Consider the following 9,834-nt stretch of genomic DNA (forward strand, 5'->3'; position numbering starts at 1 on the left):
ATAACCTGTTATACAATTAGTCACAAATACAGTCCTCCTCAAGTTTTTTTGCCCATACACTTGAGTATTTGTCTCAAACATGTCTTCTTTATAGTAGCTAGGCCCTGCCACCACTGTGCTTGGCTGAGTTCACAAATCTTTTGTAACCTGTAGCTTCCCTGTCACTTCCCTGGCTCTCCTCTCCTGCTAAGATTTGTTTCCTGGCAGTAATTAAAATCTTCCGCCACTGCCATAGGTCTGCTGCTACTGGAACCACCGTAGCCACCTTGGTTTCATGGTTTGGCAAAGTATTGGCATCCACCACCATAGGGGCCAGAGTTTCTGCCTCCAAAGTCTCCTGCCTTCATGGGTCCAAAATTTGAAGATTGATTGTTGTAACTGCCAAAATCATTACAGCTTCCACCACTTCCAAAATTGCTTCCATCATTACCAAATCCATTATAGCCATCTCCACAACCATTGAAGTTTCCTCCATGACCAAAGTTGTCATTCCAAAAACTACCTCCATGACCACCACCAAAGTTTCCAGAACCACTTCGACCTCTTTGGCTGGATGAAGCACTAGACATCTCTTGCTTTGACAGGGCTTTCCTAACTTCACAGTTGTGGCCATTCACAGTATAGCATTTCTGAATGACAGTCTTATCCACGGAGTAATAGTCGTCAAAGGTTGCAAAGGCAAAGCCCCTCTTCTTGCCACTGCCTCAGTCAGTCATTATTTCAATCAGTTCCATTTTTCCACACAGTTCAAAATAATCTCTTAGGTGATGTTCTTCAGTGTCTTCTTTAATACCACCAACAAGTATCTTTTTCACAGTTAAGTGGGCACCTGGTCTTTGAGAATCTTCTCTTGAGACAGCTCTCTTTGGTTCCACAACTCTTCCATCGACCTCGTGTGGCCTCGTATTCATGGCTGCATCCACCTCCTCCACAGTGGTATATGTGACAAACCCAAAGCCCCTGGAGAGCTTGGTGTTTGGATCTCTCATTAACACTCAGCCCGTGAATTCCCCATTGCTCAAAATGGCTCCTCAGGCTCTCGTTGATTGTTTCAAAACTCAATCCTCCAATGAAGAGCTTCCTCAGCTGTTAGGGCTCTTTATACATGACGGCAGGGGGATGAGAGACTTTACAATGCTTCCTCGGTGGCATCCATGGGCAGAAAGGACATGTTTCCATTTTCATTTGCTTCATGAAATTTTTTTATTTCCTTCTGAATATCTTTATTGACCCAATTGTTAGGAGCATGTTGTTTAATTTCCATGTATTTGTACAGTTTCCAAAGTTCCTCTTGTTATTGATTTTCAGTTTTATTCCATTGTGAGCTGAGAAGATATTTGTTATGGTTTTGATTTTTAAAAGTTTGTTAAGACTTGTCTTGTGGTCTAATATATGGTCTATCCTGGAGAATGTTCCATGAGTTGATGAGTAGGATGTGCATTCTGCAGCTGTTGGATGAAATGTCTTGTAAATGCCTGTTAGGTTCAGTTAGTCTCTAGTGCATATTGAGTATGATGTTTATTTGCTGGTTTTCTGTCTAGATCTGTGCAATGATGAAAGTGAGATGTTGAAGTCCTCAACTATTAGTATATTGGAGTCTCCCTCTTTAGCTCTAACAATATTGGTTTTATATACCTGGGTACTCCAGTGTTAGGTACATATATATTTACAATTGCTATATCCTCTTGCTTAATTGATCCCTTTATCATTTTATAATGACCTTTTTTGTCCCTTTTTATGTTTTTTGACTTTAAGTCTATTTTGTCTGATATAAGTATAGCTACAGAAGCATATTTTTGGCTTCTGTTTGTGTGGAATATTTTTGTCTATTCCTTTTCTTTCAATCTATGTGCGTCTTTACAAGTGAAGTAAGTTTTTTAGGCAGAATATAATTGTGTCTTTTTTTTTTTTTTTTGATCTATGCAGCCAGTCTATAGCTTTTAATTGAGGAATTGAAGCTGTTTACATTGAAGGTTGTTTTTGATAGGTGACGACATGTTATTATCATCTCGTTCATTGTTTTCTGATTGTTTTGTATTTTTTTGTTTTATTGTTCACGTCTACAGTTTGGTCTGTTTTGTGGTAATAACGGTTGACTCCTTTTTTCTCATTTGTGTGTCTGCTTTATCAATGAGTTTTATTTTTTGTGTGTTTTCATATATATGTAGATGTAGTTCTTTTGCTTCCAGATGTAGGATTTCCTTAAGCTCCTCATCATTTATTTTGTTGAATTTGTCATTCAGATAATGAATTCTTTCCTTGATTTCTTTGTACCATTCATTTGGGTTGTCCTATCTCACTGACTTTTTCTAATGTCATTATTTTGAAGTTTTTTCCAGGCATTTCATAGATTTCCTTTTCTTTGGGCTCTGTTACTGGTAATTATAATGTTCCTTTGGAGGTGTCATGTTTTCTTGCTTTTTCATGTTTTTGTGTCCTTACCTTAATATCTACACATCTATTGTAACAGTTGCTTCTTCCAGTTTTATCGGTTGGCTTTTGCAGTGAAATAGTTTTCCTGTAGATGTTTCTGTAGTGTTGGTTAGAAAAGGCATTTTGGCATTGATTCTTGGTGGGGGTAGTAGCGTACCCTTTGTATGATTTCTTCAGCTGTAATCAGCTCATCGGTGGCATCTGTGAGTTCCTCAGTGGCTTAGGCTGCAGTTGTTAGTGGAGGCTGTGGTGACACTTTGCTGATGATGTGAATGCCAGATGGGCCAGTCCTCGGGCAACAGTGGTGATGGTGGTGGTGGTGTGCTGAGCATGCCAGTCCTCAGGTGCCAAAGTAGTATATGTGGGCACCAGCAGTGACAAGTTCAGGAGGGCAGAGCCTGGGGCCCCCAGATGTTGTGCGTGGTGCCGGCAGTGGCAGGTCCTGAAGGGCAGGTCCTCTGGTCCCCAGACAGCATGTGTGATGTTGGTGGTGTCAGTAGCAGCAGCAGGCCAACCCTTAGAACACCAAGCAGTGCACACAGGCACCAGCAGTGGTGGTGGCAGGCTGGGTGTGCTGGACCACAGTCTCCTGGGTGGTACATGTGGGCAGGGGCTGGTAGCAGCAATGTCAGTGTAGACAGGCAAGTACCCCTGCTTTTAGGAGGTGCATATGGGCACAAGCAGCATGTGGGGTGGTCCTGTCCTTATATTGCTAGACAGCATTCACATACACTAGTGGCAGCACACAGGGTGGGTCTATACCCAAAGCCCTGCACAGTGGGTGCAGGCCCACGCACTGACTTTTTCATGAGCACTCAGCAGAGTCCACAGATAGGAGCTGGTGAATGAATATTAACTCCCTTTTGGTGCCCTCACTATTCTAGACTGGCACACTAACCCACACTTAGCCTTTGGAAGCTCCTTTAAAATGTGATTGGTTTCTTCTTCCCTACTTGTATTGTGGCCTACAGCTTTTTCTCATGTGGTTTGCTATAGGTGAGAGAGTTTGTGTCTTTTATCTCTCCTTAGAAGGGTTTATCTCTCTTTCAAACTCAGATAACTCTATTTTCCTCAGTTTTCTGATTGGTTCAATGAAGTTATGATTTTGCTTTTTTCTGGACTTTTCTCATTGTTGTGATGAGAACAATAGTCTTTGCAGCTTTTTAACACAAAGCAGAAGTGAAAATTCATGCTTAATTTTTAAAATTTTTATGATAATGATGACATCGAACTATTAGTAAGTGTATCTCAAGGCAAAAGGTGTTCTTAGGTTGAGTTTCCTAATTAATTAATATTCTAGATCATTTAAAATTTTGGACAAGTTCTTGCTAGATCTGTTTAGACAAACATTGTTTTTTATTGAAATATGGCTGAAATGTTCATTATTAAGAGTGGAGAGAATGTCAGCTGACACTTTCTTGTTTGCTCGTGCTTGCATTATTAGTATTACCTTTAAGTGATGGTATCTTTAAACGAATTATTTTTTTAGGCCACTAGTCTCTTTGTGAGGGCTAATTTTCTTAAAGCTAGATAATAGCAAACCTCTTAACCAAGCACACTCAAACTGCAATACATCACATTACACTGAAAGTGATTAAATGGCAGAGGTTTGTACTGTCAGCCCCTATGAGTTTGAGAACTCCCACTCTGCCTCAAAGATCCTTTTGTATTATACATGATATATGACTGTATGACATAGTTACCAACTGAGGGAATCAGGATCAATCCACATATTAAATATTTATAAAGCTTAATTTCTTTCCTTAGATAAAAAGTTTGCTAGAATATTAGAAACATTAGACTATTAGAAACAAAAATTAGAAATATTAGGAATTCTAATATTTTCTCGCTTTAATAGATCTTCTTAGATACTCCCTGGCTTGCATATCCCCAACTTAAGCGATGCTGCACTCGTGTATATGCTTCTATACAGTAGAACTTCTGTCTCAATCGCTGTTTGTTCCTCCCAATGCCTTGTATAGGCCTGATACTTTATATGATGGCAATGCATACTTACTTGATGCATAAATGAACACATGGTCCCTGACATCAGGAAGCCTTATCATTCACCAAATGGATCCAGTCAATTATGACGAACATGTGAAAAAAATAGAAACCTATCTAAGATAATATATTATAACTAAATTGTACCATACTGATGACATCCATTTGATTTTTAAAAAGGCAGTTAAATACAAATTGATATCTTGGAGAAAAGTACATAGAAAAAGTCCACTTGGGCTGAGCCTTGACATTGGGGAGCATTGCAGTAGTCAGAAATAAAAATGTTGTTTTCCATCAAAGAGAACAACACAAGCAAAGTAGAGCATAAGCAGGGTCTGGAGAGTTCAGATCATAAGGAGTGGGAGCAGCCGTCCCTGCAATTTGACCACACCAGCAGCATGGGAGTTGGGAGGGCTGAGAAATTTATTCAGGCAGAGACACACTCACTGGCCCTAACTGTGATTGTCACTTCTGGTCTTCAGTGCCTTCTAGCTGGTTCAGCAGAAGCCAATGCGCTGGAGCAGCCACAGAACCACAGAAGCCCAAGCAGAAATGGATATCGCCATGGCCTCTTCTCCCTCCATATCACTCCCTGCTGCATGAATTTGTCCTTGCTTAGCTTGCTTACCTTAAAAAACAAATATTTACTTAGTGATTAAAATGAGGCAAGTACTATACAAGGCATCAAAGTTAACGAAGAATAAGATGTAATCCTTGCCTTTAAGGAACTTAGTCTTATGAGAGAGACGTTGACATAAAGTGAATATTTAAAATGTCATGCACTAAGTACCAACATAGAGTTTACACAACACATTACAGGAGATCAGAGGAGGGATAAGTAATCCAGTTCTGGGGGAAAGGGAGGTGGGATGAAGAGAAATTGTGCAATAGAGATAATTTCTTAGAGAAAGGAACAAGAAAGCTGAGTCTTCAGGGTTGAGTAAGAGTTATTTAGGTAATGAGGGAATAAGAGAGCTACTTGAAGCAGAAGAAAAATAAATGCTACTAGATTAAGAAGTATTAATAAAAGGCAGGTAGTAGAGAAAAATTAGTCTAGAGAGTTAAGCAGGGACCTGTGCATTGAAGTATCTTTTAACAACATGTTAAAACAACTGTAGTGATTTAGCTGAGAGATGATAGTGACTTGAGTTAGGGTAGAGAAGAGGGGACAGATACAAAAATATAGCAATGGTGACAGCAGCACATGACTACTTGGATATGAAACCACATGAATCTGAAATCTCTACCTTGAAACAAGTTGGAAATAATCAAAAGAAGAAAAGATTTTTAGGTAGATAATGTGTTTGGTTTTGAAGATAATGAGTTTAAGGGACCAGTGGGACACCCAGGAGAAAGTTTCCATCAGGCAGTCGGACCACAAAGCCCAGATATGAGGTGAGTAGGCTGGGCTGGAAATAATTCTCAATACACGTGTAATAGCTGAAACCATGAGATGTGGATGAGATCATCCCCAGAACCCTGTGCACAGTTAAAAGCAGTAGGGCAAGTACAACTGGATAAATGAGCCATATTCCAGTGAGTGACCCAGGAATCCTGCCAAGACCCAAGGACATATCCCTGAAGGACCCGCAACATTTAAAATAGGCTCGGAGGACAAAAGTCCACAAAAAATCAGCAAAGGAAGTTTCGAGAAAAATAAAGAGCATGAGAGGGTGGGATCACAGAAGCCAAGATGGTAAAACATTGTAAAAAGGACGGAGTAGGCCAGGCATGGTGGCTTGCACCTGTAATCCTACTCAGGAGGCCAAGGTGGGAGGATTTTTTGAGCCCAGGAGTTCAAGGCTTCAGTGAGCCAAGATTGCACCACTGCACTCCAGCTTGGGTGACAGAGGGAGACTGAGTCTCTGAAAAAAATCAAAAAACAAAGAGGAGGAGAGAGTGATCCTGGTGTCAAGTGTAGCAGAGACTTTCAGAAAGAGAAGAATGTTCCTTGAGTTTAGCAGTGTCAAGATGACCAGCAATCTCAGTGGTGGAAGCAGGATCTGGAGTCTCTCAGGTCTGGGGTGAGGAAAGGAAGAAGGATCCCAACAACTCTCAGGCATCGAGTCTGCTCTGAGACTCAGGAGAAAGTTTGGCAGGAGAGTGGGAAGGAGAGGCAGGGCTGTGTCCAGAGAGCGGGGCTGCTCCAGTGAGCTCTCCCTGCCCCGTGGGAAGGGCAACCAGAGAGAACTGTGGTGACACTGAGGACGTCAGGGAGCAGTCAGGCTGGGAGCTGGACTGGCTGTCCACATGGAAACTGATGTCACTAGAAAATGAACAGGGATACTGGGAGGCTGGTCAGTTTTCAGTGAGTTTGGGGAAGGACAGGAAGTCAGTAAGTGATGGAGATGAAAAGGGTGGAAGATGTCAGAGCACTGTGACACCCACCTGAGAGAAGCCAGGGTATTTACCTGAGAGTAGAAGGAAGTAGTCTGGAGCAGCCTTGGGAAATGAGGACAGGTAAAGGTTTGGGGATGTGGAGAATAAGCAGTCTCCCTGAGGGAGGGCCCCAGGGGAAGACCTCAGTGTCCTCAAGGAAGAGACAGATTTTCCTTAAGGCCATGAAAACTGTGACATGAACTTTCATATGCCTACCGTGAGCAAGAGTTTCTCAGGACACTCAGTGAAAAGGTCTGAGAATCTAAGAGGAGAAAGCACAGAGCAGTTTGGGAAGAGTGTGGGAGAGGCTGCAACAGGAAGATGGCTAGGAGCTGAAGCTGGGGGCAGGATGCTGGGGTCAGTGGTCCAAGCGACTCGGCTGGACAGAGCTGCTTTTGTGAGTGAGGAAGTGATCCGAGGTCCCTAAGGTGGGACCAGAGGCCTCGCCAAGCCAGGGAGTGGGAGTCTGTGGCTGGGGAAGCTCCACATGTCTGGAGCACAGGCTTCAGCTGCAGACCCAGGGCCATAGGAACTGAGGCTATTGAAAGAAGCCAGGAGGATGACTACATGCTGCTATCCTAGCCCCCAGGCCTTCTCAGCCTCCATGGTGCCACACTGATTTTTCTTTTTACCTGTTCCCTGACCCTCAGCATATCCCCAGCCTGGGGCCATGGCACTTTGTAACACTGGCACTACCAAGGGAAAAAAGAGTGTCTATGTAAGCCCATTTTCCAGATGATAGAAACTCAGTCTTTTGAGAATCAATTTCATATTTTAAAATTTTTTGATAGAAACTGGCCAAGTTGGCCAGGCACAGTGTCTCACGCCTGTAATCCCAGCACTTTGGGAGGCTGAGACGGGGGGATCAATTTGAGGTGAGGAGTTCGAGACCAGCCTGGCCAACGTGGTGAAACCCTGTCTCTACAAAAATAACAAAATTAGCCAGGTGTGGTGGTACATGCCTGTAGTCCCAGCTACTTGGGAGGCCTGGGTGGGAGGATTGCTTGAGCCTGAGAGGCAGAGATTGAAGTGAGCCAAGATCACGCCACTGCACTCCAGCCTGGGTAATAGAGTGAGACTCTGTCTCAAAAAAGAGAGAAAGAGAAAGAGAGAAAGAGAAAGAGAAAAGGAAAGAAGGAAAGAAGGAGAAAGAAAGAAAGAAAAGGAAAGAAAGAAAGAAAAGAAAGAAAAAGGAAGGAAGGAAATTTTTTTTAAATCATCAATTCTGACAAAAATGTTTTTAATGGGCATTGTTTGTGAAAGGACAATTTTAAATACGATTTTTTTTTTTTTTGGTAATGATTAAGGGGCCTTGTGTCTGTTTTGAAAAGACGTAGCACATAAATAAGTGAATGATGGTGACTATGGTCATCATTATTGACGTCAGTTACATGTCCTGTTATAATATGTTGATGCTCAGGGTCTTTTGAGACAGACTAGTAGCAGCCTCTATGCTGTGGTTACTAAGCAATCCCTAAAAACCGGCTCTTGGACCACTTTGTTGTTGTCGTCATTGTTCTGTTGCCTCCTTGACTGCGCTCATTACTTCCCTGCTTCTTCTAATGGTTGCCTCATTCTTCACAGCATTTTTTAGGTAAAGTCCTGAAAGTAATTCTGCCTCTCTAATGGGATCACCCACTTAGACTTTGTGACTGCTGTTTGCTGTTCAGAGAACTTTGTGCTTTCTTCCAGAATTGGAAGCTTGGCCCATGTTGCCGGATTTTATTTATTTACTTAAAAAAATATTGACTACTTACCTGCCAGATTCTGAGTGAGGAACTAGGGGCATAGCATACAGGAAAATACAATCTTTGCCATCATGAAGCTTATAGTTTAGAGGCAGAAACAGAAACAGACAATAAACCAACAAACGAGAATTATAAGTTGAGAAAAAATAAATGAAAGAAGCAAACAGAATAACAAAATGGAGAATATCAGTCTTTCTTTGGGTGGTGTGTGATGGAAGGAGGGGTTAATTTAGATTGAGTGGCCATAGAAGGCCTCTTTCAGAAGTTGTATTTAGGATAAGCCCTGAAGGATGAAGGGAGTCTGCCAGGCAGAGTTGGAGCAAGAGTGACCCCAGAGAGAAGACTGTAAATGCATGGCCCGGAGGAAGGAAGGACCTTAGTGCTTATGAGGGACTGAAAGGAAATCAGCCTGGCTAGAACATGGTGTGTGAGAAGAAAAGAGATACTGTAAATGAGTGACAAGAGGACAGGCCAGGTGATGCTGGGTGGTGGACACCATGGCATGTACTATTCAGAGTTTGGATTTAATTCTGGGTTTAGTTGGAAGTCACTGAAGGTATGTGAGCTTGAAAGTGACATGATTTGGTTTTGTTTACAAGATCATTTCAACTGCTATGCAGGGAACAGATTGGAAAAAGGGAAGTGGAGGTAAAGAGGTCAGATAATGAGTGTTGCAATACTTCAAGTGAGAGATGATTGTGGACTACATAAGTTTTATGCATCAACAAGCAGGCATCACTCATGTCTCTTTTTAACTTCTTTTTAGTTTTTTAACTTTTTATTGTGAATCAGTTTCAGACTTACCAAAAATATAAAAATAGCACAAACAATTTCTTTATACCCTTTACACAGCAGCCCCATGTAAACATCTTCCATAACCACAATTATGAAACCCAAGAATTTAACATTGATACAGTAGTATTAACTGAGCTACAGTGCTTATTCATAAACTGCCAATTTTCTTTTTTGTTGTGTAGGATCTGATCCAGGATTACACATTGTCATGTCATCTTAGTCTCTCCAATCCACAGTGGTTCTTCACTTTCTTTGTTTTTCACAGTCTTGACAATTGGAAGAATACTGACCAGCTGTTTTGCTCACCACCCCTCAATTTGTGTTTGTCCGCTGTTCCCAATGATTATATTCAAGTTACACAAGAATGATACTAGGCTCTTTTTACTGCATCATATCAGGAGGCCCATGATAACTACTTGTTGTATCACTGGTGATGTTAACTTAGTCACTTGGTTAAAAAGGTACCTGCCGGTTT

General features: G+C 41.7%; 1 pseudogene; it reads right to left on the reverse strand.

Annotated features, from left to right (window-relative positions):
• Positions 1 to 272: 272 nt before the first annotated feature.
• LOC469425 (heterogeneous nuclear ribonucleoprotein A1-like) lies at positions 273 to 1,004 on the reverse strand (annotated as a pseudogene).
• Between the last annotated feature and the right edge of the window lie 8,830 nt (positions 1,005 to 9,834).

The sequence above is a fragment of the Pan troglodytes genome, chromosome 1 (assembly GCF_028858775.2).
Source record: "Pan troglodytes isolate AG18354 chromosome 1, NHGRI_mPanTro3-v2.0_pri, whole genome shotgun sequence".
Lineage (NCBI taxonomy): Eukaryota > Metazoa > Chordata > Mammalia > Primates > Hominidae > Pan > Pan troglodytes.